This window comes from Eriocheir sinensis, chromosome 55 (genome assembly GCF_024679095.1).
Source record: "Eriocheir sinensis breed Jianghai 21 chromosome 55, ASM2467909v1, whole genome shotgun sequence".
Lineage (NCBI taxonomy): Eukaryota > Metazoa > Arthropoda > Malacostraca > Decapoda > Varunidae > Eriocheir > Eriocheir sinensis.
In genome coordinates, this window is record NC_066563.1 from 10,512,447 (window position 1) to 10,526,629 (window position 14,183).

The window sequence follows — 14,183 nt, forward strand, 5'->3', positions numbered from 1 at the left end:
AGTCTTGATACTCTTCCACTTCCATATCTTCCTCTTCATCGTTCTCATTTTTTATCTCCTTTCCCTCCCTCCTTCCTTCGTTGCTGCTGCTTTTTTATCCTTCTTTTCTTTCCTGTTTTTCCTTCTTCTTCTTCTTCTTCCTTTCACTCCTTCTCCTCCTCCCTTCAAGAATGTGCTGCAGACAACTTCTAAGGCTGTGTCTGGTGCGGTCGTGTGTTGAGCCTCAGCCACCTTGCTTCCTTCCTTCCTTCCTTTCTTTCTTTCTTTCTTCCTTGTTTCCCTTTCTTCCTTCCTTCATTGATTGCTTCCATCTTTCCTTCGTTCCTTTTCTCCTTCTGTCCTTCCTTCCTTGTTTCCTTTCTTCCTTCCTTCATTGCTTGCTTCCATCTTTCCTTCGTTCCTTTTCTCCTGTCCTTCATTCGTTCCTTCCTTCCTTCCTTCCCTCCTTCCTTCACACCGTCAGTAGGGTACGAATCTCCTCCCTCTTTCCCTCCGTCTCCTCCATCATCCATCCATCCTCCTCCTCCTCCTCCTTCTCCCTTCTCTGTGTCTTATAACATGGTTCTGACATTTCTCTCCCTCCCTCTCTCTCCCTTCCTTCCGTCTTATCTCCCTTCCTCCCTCCCTACCCTCTCCCTTACCTAACCTCTTCTCCTCTGTATCTCTTCCTCCCTTTCCTCCAATTCTCCTCCCGACCTCGTACCTCCATCCTTCTCCTTACCTCTATTGCCTTACCTCCTCTTCTCCCTTTCTCTCCCTCCCTTTCTCTCCCTCCCTTCCCCCCTTTTTTCCTCCTCTCTCGGCTCTCCAGTGATCGATCTGTGTTTAGGCTCCTCGTGTGTGTGTGTGGGGGGGGGGGGGATGGGGGCTATGTGTGTGTGTGGGGGTGTGTGTGTGTGTGTGAGAGCGAGAGAGAGAGAGAGAGAGAGAGAGAGAGAGAGAGAGAGAGAGAGAGAGAGAGAGAGAGAGAGAGAGAGAGAGAGAGAGAGAGATCTCTCTCCAAGAAGACCTGTCCACTTTTTCCCACTAAATCCCTTCCTTGTTATTTCCTCCATTCTTTTCCTTTTCTTTATTTTTTTTTCCTTTTCTACTTTTTTTCTTTTATATATTCTATTTAATCCATATACGAGTTTCCTCCACCCCTAATTAATCGTATTTTTTTGTTGATATTCATTTCATTACCTTCTCTCTCTCTCTCCTATGAATTAATTGTCTGAGAAATTGACAAAGTTGAGAACAATCGATTAGGTGGGTTTCTCTCTCTCTCTCTCTCTCTCTCTCTCTCTCTCTCTCTCAGTATTTCGTTTGTTTGTTTGTTTGCTCAGATCTTTTTCATCGTGTATTCCCTCTTTGCCTCCTCCCGGCGTCTCTGTCCGTCTTGTTTGCTTGTCTGTGTGTGTGTGTGTGTGTGTGTGTGTGTGTGTGTGTGTGTGTGTGTGTACGTAACTTTGGCTGACGGGCTGTTGGTTTGTTTGCTTCTATGCCTGTTTGCCTGTCTCATTTTCTACCTTTCGTCTCCTCCTCCTCCTCCTCCTCCTCCTCCTCCTCCACCTTCTCCTCGCTTTACCTTTCCTTTTGATCTCGTGTGTGTGTGTGTGTGTGTGTGTGTGTGTGTGTGTGTGTGTGTGTGTGTTGGTGGTGGGGGGGTGATAGTCCTGTTCTTTCTCACATGTAACAAAAATGTAGCTGTCCTCCAACATCAATTCGACAGGTACCGGCGCCATTAGTAGCCTCACCAGGCACAAGAGGGAGAAATGGAGGACCCACGGAGCATATGATGGGTCGTGCTGATAGTCCTCCGTCCCTCTACCCAACGTTACCTAATTGTCGTACATTGAACATTGCATTTATTATTTTTAGGCTCCAAGACTGTCGTAACCACCCAAATAACGATAGGAAATTAAAGTTAGCATTAAAACTGTTAAATATTGATAGGTTTCGTTCTTTTTTGCTTTAGTTATCGGTCAGAAACTACTAAAATGCAATGCGCTGAGTACGATAATGTGGCAACGCTGCCGCTACCATGTGACGAAATTCTAACGACCCATCAACACCACCTGAAAGCTACTGGCACCATTAGCTTTTTCACACCAAAGGAACAGAAAATTACCCTTATTGATTCATTAGTGAGATACCGAGGAGGTAGAACAGATAGCGTCCATTAATCATCAGTGACACCCCACACTTTTAAAACGAAAGTAGCCGGCCGGCCCTCGACTCAGGTGACCTTGCCTTGGACTTCGCCGCACTACTACGTCACAAGTACGTCACCATTCACAAGTTCACCAACGCCCACAGCATCCTGCCAGCACCATACAGGATCCCGTGCGTTATCTTGGCCCCTCCCATGAGTTCCCTAGGACATCCAGCCCCTCCTCCAGGATCGGGTATAAAATAGGAAGCCCAAGGACTGAGAAGCGGAACAAACAGACCAACCACAGCCGCCAGGGCGAGAGGAACAAGAGAAACAGTAGATTAAGAGTACCAGCAGAAGACGAGCAGAGCAAGAAAGAAAGAAGACGTAGGAATAAGGAAGAACGAAGAAGACGCAGAAGCAAACAAGAGAGAGAAGACGACGACGTTGAAGAAGTAAACATGGAGGAAGAAGGAGAGGACGCAAAGAAGCAGACAAGAAAGTTAAAGACGTCGAAATGAACAAGAGAGAGGACGACGACGCTGAAGAAGTAAACATGAAGGAAGAAGACGACGTAACGAAGCAGACAAGAAAGTTAAAGAAGACGTCGAAATGAACAAGAGAGAGGACGACGACGCTGAAGAAGTAAACATGAAGGAAGAAGACGTAAAGAACCAGACAAGAAAGTTAAAGAAGACGTAGAAGCGAACAAGAGAGAAGACGACGTTGAAGAAGTAGACATGAAGGAAGAAGACGACGACGTAACGAACCAGACAAGAAAGAAGAAGAAGAAAACGCCGCCGTACGAGATGCTGTTCCCCGCTGTTGTTGTGAGTAGAAAGTGAGAACACCTGTAGCCTGGCTGGGGCCCGTGCGGCTTAGGGGTACGGTTTGTGTAGAGTTCAGGTATCAATAATTAGTGTATTTAGGCACTTGAGCGCTTCAAGTTAACTTTGTCAGAATCCGTGATCTAACTCCAGGTGGTGGGACAGTGAGTCTCTGTTTACCACAAATTAATGCAGCAGTGTATACTTTTTTTATAAACATATCAAAGAACCCTCGCTACCTTGTATCCGCAATTATAATAGCATAAAGAGGTGGGTTGCATCATGGTGGCAGCGGTGGGATATTCAAAAGTTGTAATTAATGCAAAGAAGTAGAAGCATAAGTGCGTCCTCCTCAGGTAGTGGTATTTCTAGTCACAGTCAACAGTTATTAATCCACAGTTATTAACACAGCTGAGTGGCAGGCATGCCGTACTTGTGGTGAAAATTTTCTATAAACAACCTTACTGTGCCTGTGTAGCTGGTGCCAAGGTACGGTTAGCAGGCTTAGAAAATAGGACTGTGGACACTCTCATAGGACGGATACAATTAGCCAAGCGGTGTGGCGGGGGATGAAGCGGTAGACCCACGCGTGACGGGGCAGCATCTAGGGCCTCGTGCAGGGCTTCAGCTTGTTACTTGTCTTATGACTTGACACTTCTTTCTTGCTTCTTGCTCTCTTACTCTTCTTTGTCTCTTGGCTTCTTGTTCTTAGTCTCTTGGTTCCTTAACTTCTGGACTTATAATCTTCGTCTTGTATTTCTTCAGTATTTGAGCTTCGCGAACTCACAATAACACAACACAACAACACAACATAGAAAACGGGAACAGTGATCACTGCTCCTACAACACACATAAAACATAACACAAATAATGTAAATAATCTAAAGATATGCAGTGCCTAAATAAATTCCTAATCTAATGCCGCACACGGTCTTAATCTCTGAGGTTCTCACTTCTACTCACGAACAATACAGAAGTCAGCATCTTGGGTGAAGAGCAGGGAACACGTTTCTTCTTTCTTGTTTCTTTCTTCTTGAGCTCTTGTTCTTGAATTCTGCTTTCGTGACTTCCTTCTTTCTTGGTTTCTTGTATCTTGCTGCTTCCTGCTGCTTCTGCTTGTCGTGAGTGAGTGGAGCTTGTTCTCTTCTTGTTCTGTAGCTGCTCTGGAGCTGTTCTCTGCTGTTCTCTTCTTTGTTCCTATTTTATACACAGTCTTCGACGAGGATGAGGAAGGAGCCCGAAGGGTGATCGTAGGGCCTACAAGGTGTGGCCTAGCTTACTGCTTGTCCTAGGTTTTGGCGTTTGTCCTGGCGTAGGAGGGACTCAGGTACTTTCGCGTCTCGTGGGTGGCTCTTCTGTTTTAGTGGGTTCCCACGGGGCCTTGTGATTTGTTGCTACTGTACGCTCAGCTTTCGTAGGTTCTTCGGAACCTTGTGATTGGCTTCTAGTAGCGTGACGTAGCTGTGACACACGCTGGCGTTTCTTCCGCGAGGCTGGAGGCTAATTAGTATGCCTGACGCTGCAGGTGTAAAGGTCAGATGGGCGTTGTCCTTTCTCATTTTTCCTCGCCTCGGAGTCGGGTGTCAGGTGTCGCTGTTGACTAATGATGTTATGAGTGGTGTCACTTTATCTTCCTTGTTTCGGCGTAGAGTGGCGCTGGTGACTAATGACTTCTTCCAATGACAATGACTTCTTCTATCGCTACTGTTTGTAACGCATGGGCCGTAAAGGGGCCGCTAATTGTCTTAGCGCGAAGGGACCGGGCTGGCGGCTTGATTGTCCAACAATGTTTTCATATTCTCTTCGTCCTCGGGGAGATAACGTCCAAGTCGCTGTGGTAGTGGGGCACTAATATTGGTGATAAATGAAGTCTGGCGACGAGGGACTGCTCCGCGTGGTATGTCGTCATTTGGGTTACCCGATTGGTTACCGAAGTTACCAAGAGACGGGTTTGGGTTACCTGCAGGGTTTATGTTACCACAGGGTTACCACATACCTCCCCCCTCGGAAGGCCTCGCCCCGGAGGCCTACCAAGGACGATGGTGGGGCGGGCTGGGCGGGCCGTCACCAGCTGCCACAGGTCCCGGCGGACATGGCGACGGACGTATTTGTAGATCCATGCATGTGTACCGCAGTCCAGGAGGAGGACTAGGAAGAGCACGCCAGCCAAGGTGAGGAGCAGCCACAGGGAGGGATGCGACACCGAAGATGGTTGTGGGGCGTGAATGGGCTGAAGGGCTGCCATGATAGCCTGGAGAGCCACAGGTTGCTCACTGTTAAGTAAAGTGAGATTAGGCAAGTGACGAAGCCAGGTGGCGTTGGGAGCCAGGGCTGGGAGCACCACATCAAGGGGAACAGGTTTGAGAGTAAGCGGGGGCAGATCAGCGATAGTATCGTGAGCAGGAAGTGTGAGCAATGGGCTATGTGCACTACAACCTTGACCCAGAGTAAGAACTCCTGAGCCATTGACAATTTGCCGAAGCTTATTGACAGGGTTCGTAGGGCAATTGAGGGTGAGCGTGACAGGCTGACTAGTGGAGAACGTCCACACGCCTTGTCCTTTAAGGAACATTGGGGGAAAGGACTTAAGTAAAAAGGTTTGACATAGATTAGTAGCTATGTACTTATTGAGGAACGCAGCGGACTCACAAGTGTCCACTGAAGCGTCATAAACAGGGCCAATGGGAGGACAGATATACAAATGGTCATACTGCACGCAGTGGTCCAGGGAATCTAATAAAAAATAAGAGTTCCTATCTTCGCTGAAGGCAATAAACTTATGATTACGGGAATACTGAGCAAAATATGTAGAATCAGGTACAGGATAGGGGAGTGAGTCGATCCTGAAGACATCAAAGATGTCTGCAGGACTTCCTCGCATGGGGAGAGTGAGGTAAAAGTGTTTCGAGCTCGGGGAGATTGAAGGTCGTGAGGCAACATGAATAGTATCCCTATATAATGCTAAATATTCAGGTGCTGCTGGGAAAAGTAACCCCGGAGGCTTCACTGCAGCCTCTTGCAGAACATCGAGTAATGTTCCATCGGGAAGTAACATTGGTGTAACACGAGTTTGCAATAAAGATTGAAGACCTAATTTTACATTTAAATTGGACGAAACAACGTCTGTCAGAGCCAGTTCGAGGTTAAAGAAGGCTTCCGTGAGTCTCTGTCCTGCTTCTAGTTGGAGTGTCTTAAGTGAAAACTCGCGAATTATTTGGTTTGAAATGTTGGCTGCAGATTTTAGTCGTCTAATTGCTGAATGTATAGCCCTCATATCGCGGGCTGTCATGTTTAAAGCATGGGAATGAACGTTTAACATAACCTGTTCTTTTTCCGTAAGGGACTCAAGGGTATGTATCTGGTGATGAACGGCATCAATTTGAGCCTGGGTAGCCGTGCCAAGTAAAATATTGGATAAGGAGCCAAGGAAATTTAGGGCTCCCCGCTTGGAACGATCTCTGGGCATGGCACCCATTATGTACGTTAAAAAATTATTCATGTCAAGGAACAGTTTGTCAAACTCGTTGTCAAATGAACGTAGGGTCTTTTTAAGGGAGTTGACTACCAGATACGAGTCATTCATATGTTGGATGTTCCAGGCGATATCGGCAGTTAAGTTTTTCGCCTGAATGAGGGGTTGCAAGATGTCATCAGCTTTGACTTCGAAAGGGACGATGTAATATCGTCCTGTGAGAAGGGCCCGGTACGCTGGCGAAAAGTTAAGGCCAGCGCGCACAGGGGATTCTCTCGACGGGGCATCAGGAACGACGCCGACGATAAGAGCCATCTGCGGAGAAACTTAGTCTTAGAGCAGCTCCTGATATCTAGAATGAGTTAACGCTTATATTCTATAGGTTTGGACATAACATGTGGAAGATTTGGAGGATCCGTAGATGATCGTAATTGGTAGCGGGGTGTTGTACTAGGGTCAATTTCGATAGCGACTTCTGATGTGGCAGTTTCATTATCAGTGTTTTGCTCGGTTTCTTTCGCATCAGAACGGTGGACGACCGTTGGTGCAAGTGAGGAGTCGACAAAGTCGTCAAAAGAATCGGGGAGGTCTGCCTCCGATGAATCCAGGAGTGGATAGGCTCTCCGTATATGGGGATGTTGTTTGTAAGTGATGCTATCTTCGGGGATCACTTTCACACGGTCTGTATGGATAGTAGCCATTTTACTGGTCCTAATATCCTTGAGCTGAACTACCACGTCGCTCACTACTTTTATAACTCTATATGGATCTTTGAAGAGCGCCTGCAATTTTTTATGCTCTTTTCTGCTAGGTGTGTTTTTCAGGTACACTCTATCGCCTATTTTTAAGGGTTTTATCCTCGACGGTTTATGGTATCTTTCCATCTCTTGTCGACCTATCTCCAGGTATTCTTCACATCTGGCATAGACTTTCTGAGCTACTAGGGTCATTTCTTCCTTATAGCTGTCTACATTATACCAAGGCTTGGTAGTCTCTTCTAACACATTGTAAGGCAACCTGGGGTCTCGAAGATACAGGAGGAAAAATGGTGTGTCCCTTATGATTCTGTGATAGGCGGTGTTGTAGGCATGAGTTGCGGCGGGTAGCATTGTATCCCAAATACTTATATTTCCTTCAACTAAAGTCCTTAGAATACTGACTATCGTGGCATTAGCCCTTTCTACCACTCCATTTGCTGCTGGGTGGAACGCTGTTGTCTTTGCATGCTTTAATTGTAACCGTTCTGTTACATCTCTTAAAACGTGGTTTACAAATTCACCACCTTGTTCAGTAACAACTGATTGAGGTATTCCGTGCGCACAGATTACCTTATCATAGAATGCACGAGCAACTTCTGTTGCTTCCTTAGTTTTGAGAGGCACCACCACTAAATATTTAGTGAAAACATCGATTATTGTCAACAGGTACCTGTAGCCATTATCTGAGCGACTGACAGGTCCTACCACGTCCATATGTACTCTCTCAAAAGGTGAGGTAACATCTGGGTAGTGCCGTAGGGGAGCAGGGTAAGAGTTCCCAGTCCTCTTAAAACGAACACACGTGGTACATCTCCTACAAAAATCTTCTATATCCCTTTTCATCCCTGGCCAGTAAGCGAACTTCTGGCAACGTTGCAAGGTAACCTTAGCACCACCATGCCCAGCTGTTGGCACGGAATGCGCTAAAGTTATCGCTTTGGAGATATACTGAGGGGGCAGAAGAACTACACATGTGTCTTCCCCGTAGGGGTTTCTCATTACTCGATAGAGTATATTCTCTTTTAATTGACATCTATCTATAGGTACTCGGAGTTTTACCCTTGCTTGCTTCATTGCCATCTCTATCTCTTCAACTGACTTTCCGTCTCTAAGCATTCTCTTCATGAGGCCATAGGCTTCATGGCAGTCTTGTAGTTCAATAATTTCAGGTATATCCCATGTAACGTTAGTGTCGTTAGCTCCTGGGACAATAGTCATTACTTTATCTCTAGGATCTACTAGTGAGATACCATCTTCTTCTACTCTGCAACGTGATAGGAAATCTGCTACTACGTTCTCTTTTCCGGGTAAGTGCTTTATTGAGAAGTCATATTCTGCTAGTAGTGACTGCCACCGAGCAATACGCCCGTTCGGGGTTGCTACCTTAAGTAACCAAACTAGGGGGCGGTGGTCTGTGTGAATCTCTATATGATAACCCAGTATTAAGGGTCGATTGACTTGGAGTCCGTATACTACAGCAAGTGTTTCACGCTCAATGGTACTATAGTTTCTTTCAGCTGAATTCAGAGTTCTAGAAAAGAACGTTATAGGGCGTAAACTACCACTATCGTCTTCTTGTTGAAGAACTCCACCTATACAAGTGTCTGAGGCATCCGTAGTGAGAACAAAATTCTTTGAGAAGTCAGGGAACTGTAGCGTAACATGAGTCGCTAATGCGTCCTTGAGGGTGTCAAAAGCAATTTGAGCTTCATCGCTCCATGGGATGGAGGTTTGGTCCTTTTTCTTATGTTTCTTTTCCTTACCTCCCTTGCCTCCTAATAAAAGGGTTAAGGGTCTGCTGATCTGAGAGAAATCCTTTATAAATTTCCTATAATAATTGAGCATGCCCAGCAATGACTGAAGGTCATTCAGTGTTTTCGGGGGTTTTAGGTTTTTAATAGCTTGGACTTTTGCTGGTTGAGGTTGCAAACCTTCAGCACTGATTACATGTCCTAAATAATCAACCTTGGGCTGGAAAAAATGACACTTTTCCATCTTCAGGGTAAGTTTAGCTTCCGCTAGTCTACTTAACACTCTGTCAAGGTTAGTGATGTGATCATCAAAGGTTTCTCCTAGGACGATGACGTCATCTAGGTATACTTGTGTCGTCTTTCCGACAAGTCCTACTAATACTGAATTTATGACATGTTGAAAACATGAGGGGGCTGTTTTTAGTCCAAAAGGTAGGGAAGTGAACTCCCAATGTCCAGCAGGTGAGGAAAATGCAGTTTTTTCCATGCTGTCTTCATCCAAAGGTATCTGATGATAACCTTGTTTCAGATCCAGACACGTAAAAATCTTACTTTTTCCGAGTTGATACAATATCTGCTGTATATTAGGTAAGGGGTATTTATCATCTCTCAAGGTGGTGTTCAGGGCACGGAAGTCCAGACAGAGTCGCAAACCTCCATCTTTCTTGGGGACAGGGATTAGAGGTGCATTATAGGGAGAATGGGAAGGCCGAATAATGCCCTGTTCTTGAAGAGCAACCAGTTGTTTGTCTACTTGTTCATGATAACTGACGGGGATGGGGTAAGGTTTTCGGTAGACAACTTCATTAGTAACTTGTTGAATGGTATGCATGAAATATGGAGTGACTGTCAAAGGCTCTTTTTCCGTGGAGAGAACTCCAGGATATTTCTTTATTAGTTTGCACAGAGCTTTGTTCTCACGTGATGTTTTTGGGAATTTACTGTCAATAATTTCCTGTACTCCTTGTTGTTCCTCTACTACGGCGCCAATGAAAGCTGAAGGGGTCGTCTTCTGATAGTTTTCTTGTTGTAACGGCTGTACAAAACCTAAGGTACTGTCCTCATTTACTAGTACCGTTTCTTGTTCAATATTAATATATCGTACCATAAAAATTGAGGTGTGTGTTTCTACAGAGGGAATTAATCGTACCACGCCAGAGCACAGCACACGTGCGGCCGGGTTACCGGGACACGGAGTGAATAGCGCGTCTTGGACTCCTGTTAGAGGGGTTCTGAGCATTAAATATCCCGTTACGGCAGGGTGAAGGATCACGGTCTCTACCGCTTTGCATTTTACCATATCCTCCTCGTTAACTTCATTAACTTCATTTGTGGCGTTGTTTTCTAGGTCTACTACATGCACTTTACCCTTTCCTATCTGTTCTAATGGGTACACGCTCCCTTCTATTTCAAGAGCTGCAATCTCATTGCCTGGAGTGTTTCGTAAGGTGAGAGTGATGTTGTGTGCCAGGAAGAAATCCATTCCTAATATAACAAGGGTGGGAAGCTGGAGGCCTTGTGTAAGGACAACCTTCTGTTCACTTAGCTTATTTCCTACTCTTAATGTGAGTTCTAGGCGACCTTTATTATGGATTCTGTCTCCGTTTACTGAGCATACGTTAGCAGGAGTGTCTTCTAGCTTGCCATGAATATCAAATTTCTCTACAAAATCTTCTTCTATTAAACTAGTACATGCGCCGGTATCAACCAAAGCAACCACTTCTCTATATTGTCCATTCTTTTGCTTAACCTTTAATCTTATAGCTAACAATTCTTGTTCTAGTTTGTTACTAGCTGTCCAACTAGTACCAATCATTTTCTGTTCAGCCGGTGCGTTTACGTCCTCGGTCGGTAATTGGCGTTTTTTTTTTGGCTAGTATTTTGACCTTGCATCTGTCTATTTTTCCAACATGATGCAGTCCAATGCGTGTTTGAGTTACACGCGAGACAGGTTGGCTGTCGTCCCGCTCGACAATTCCTGGCAATGTGACCCATTTTGCTACAGTGATAACATTGTATGGGCTGAGGCCTGACCGGGGGTCGTGTTTGTCTAGGGTTAAAGTTACGCCTAGGGGTTGCACCTGTCTGGGACTGATGAGACTGGTGAGCCTGGTGAGACTGACGAGATTGATGGGACTGTTGGGACTGGTGAGCCTGTGGAGGTTCCTGGGTGGGGTTGGCCACCACATTGACAGTGTTTCTAGATTCTTTGGCTATATCCTCGTCTCTGAGTTTGCAATGAGGATGGGTTTCTGCATAATTTAAGGCTTTGTCTAGCACAGTATGTGGATGTGACTGATCTTCTTTCGTGATGACTGCCATAAAAGTTGGAGGCATTGCTCGCATGAATGACAAAGTCATGTGATGGGTGGATGCAGACGTGTGCTCAGGCATTTCTTTTTTCAACTTGCACAGCATCTCATACAAGCGGACAAAATAGGTGTTCAAGGTCTCTCTTGGCTCGCGCTTGGCTTCCGATAGTCTAATGTGCCACTTATCATAGGTATTGAGTTCCTTGAAGGTATCCACAATTAATTTTTTTAGTCTTGTCCAGTCAGGACCAGCTTCGTCTGTGGTACATACTATCAATCTACGGGCGGGGCCTACAGAGTATTGTTTGGCTAATTCTATCTTTCCAGCTTCAGTCCAGTTTTTAACTGTTCTACTTTCTATATCTTTGATCCATTGGGAAGAGCTAGTAGTAAAGGTTAAGTTAGGATAGTCTTCGTAACGAGAGTCACCACCTCCAAAGTACGGTAGGCCTACCACACGTGAAAAGTTATCAACGTCATTCCGGTTGATGATCTCTGCCAAATCAGAAGAGCTAACAATTGACGATGAAACTGTAGTTTCAGGCATGTTGGTGTATGAATAATCCCACCACAAAGGAATAGGACTAGAACGCGAGGGCGGGCTACTGGAGGAGTCGCTTGAGCGTTTATCTCTTTGCATTAACTAGATTAGTAACTCTAAAAATATCCCTTAAAGCTGCCACCAGTGTTGTGAACCAACCCTTTATATGTGGGTTTACTTGAGGTTACAAGGTAACGTGTGCCGAAGCACGTGAGTTCTGGGATATTTAAAGATGTATAAACTAATCTATTTATTAAAACAATAAAGTGAAGCGTTCAGAGACGCATGGTACTTTTTTCGCCTTGTATAGCGGCGCGAGTATTGTTACGATACTGACTCACAGTGACATAACACAAACACAACAATATGAATACAATAATAAGAGAAATGGAGACAGTAATCACTGCTCCTGTAACATACAATACTGCACAATAATAAATCCTAACAACTTCCTAACAATTCCTAATCTATGCCGCACTGGACCTTAATCTACACAGCTCACACTTCTACTCACGAACAGTACAGAAGACAGCATCTTGGGTGAGGAGCAGGGTAACACGTTTCTTCTATCTTGTTTCTTCTTTCTTGAGTTCTTCTTTCTTAACTCTCCTTGAGCTCTTGTTTCTTGAGTTCTTCTTTCGTGACTTCCGGCTTGAGTCCTTCTTTCTTGGTTTCTTGTATCTTGCTGCTGCTTGCCGCTTCTGCTTGTCGCGAGTGAGTGGAGGTTGTTCTGTTCTTGTTCTGTAGCTGCTCTGGAGCTGTTCTGCTGTTCTCTGGCTTGTGCTCCCTATTTTATACGCAGTCTTCGACGAGGATGAGGGAGAAGCTCGAAGGGTGATCGTAGGACCTACGAGGTGTGGCCTTGATCACTGCTTGCCCTAGGTTTGGCGTTTGTCCTGGCGTAGGAGGAGCTCAGGTACTTTTCGCGTCTCGTGGGTGGCTCTTTTGTTTCAGTGAGCTCCCACGGGGCCTTGTGATTTGTTGCTACTGTACGCTCAGCTTTCGTAGGTTCTTCGGAGCCTTGTGATTGGGTTCTAGTAGCGTACGTAGCTGTGACACACACTGGCTTTTCTTCCGCGAGGCTGGAGGCTAATTAGTATGACGACGCTGTAGGGGGAAAGGTCAGGTGGGCGTTGTCCGTTCTCATTTGCCTCGCCTCGGAGTCAGGTGTCAAGTGTCGCTGATGACTAATGATGTTATGAGAGGTGTCACCACACCACATCTTTCTGGCTTCGGTGTAGAGTGGCGCTGATGATTAACGACTTCTCCTATCGCTACTGTTTGTAACGCATGGGCCCGCTAATGGGCCGCTAATCGTCTTAGCGAGAAGGGACAGGGCTGGCGGCTTGATGGTCCAACAGTGTTTCCATTTTCACTGCGTCCTCGGGGAGATAACGCCCGAGTCGCTGTGGGAGTGGGGAGCTAATGTTGGTGATAAAGGAAGGCTGGCGACGAGGGACTGCTCCGCGTGGTATGTCGTCATTTGGGTTACCCGGGTGGTTACCAAAGTTGCCAGGAGGAGGGTTACCAGCAGGGTTACCACAGAGGGAGGAGGATCACTGTTCGCGTCAGCCATGTCGGTATATGAGTTATCCACCACAATGGACGGTGACCAGCACCATCACTACCTGCGGAGGATTCGCTGGTGTGTTTATCTTGTGGCATTAATTTGCAACTCCTAAATATCCCACCCAGGCTGCCACCAGTATTGTAACCCGCGCTTTCCTTATTATTGCCTTGCTTGTGGTTACAAGGTAACGTGTTCCGAGCCACGTGGGTTCTCTGTTTTATAAGTGATTCTCGAGGAGGGGTCAGAGGCTGCTACATAACCTGCAGGGAGGAGCTACGACAGCTGGGAGGAGCTAAGAATTCTCAAATTGGCAGGAAAACAAAGACTCACTGAAGCCCAACTTAGCCCGGAGTTAGTGTTACAACCTCAAACCTTAATATTAAGGTAGGCCTCCAAGCATTATTGCAAACTCACATCACCCCCATCTTGATATGAGATGACACGCACTTAGAAGTCCTCCAGGAGGCACCAGTCAAACCCCGGGGCTGTTATTCCCCGCAGCACTAGAGTATTTAGCTTTGTATAGGGATGTTATTACCGTGTTGCCGCCAGGCCGCCAGGCTGCAAGGGTTCTAACACTTCTACCTCACTCTCCCCGTGCGAGGAAGTCCGGCTGACATCTTTGATGTCTTCCGAATTGATTCGGTCCCTGACGCCACGGATCGTCCCACTTTCCATTTCCTTAGCGTAGTGTCACTGGTAATTGATGACTTATCACTATAGTCTATTCCACCTCAGGTGACAACGAATACGAAGAAACTTTAGTAAAATAAGGAAGCTCTGTTGAGTACCCGCTCTCAAACAGGTTTTCCCCAACC

The 14,183-nt window shown here is 45.9% G+C and overlaps 1 protein-coding gene across 2 annotated transcripts in view; it reads left to right on the forward strand.

Moving 5' to 3' along the window:
* LOC126984045 (dystrobrevin beta-like) overlaps positions 1–14,183 on the forward strand; it is a 116,526-nt gene that overhangs the window by 28,449 nt on the left and 73,894 nt on the right. The gene's annotated exons all lie outside the window — the stretch shown is intronic.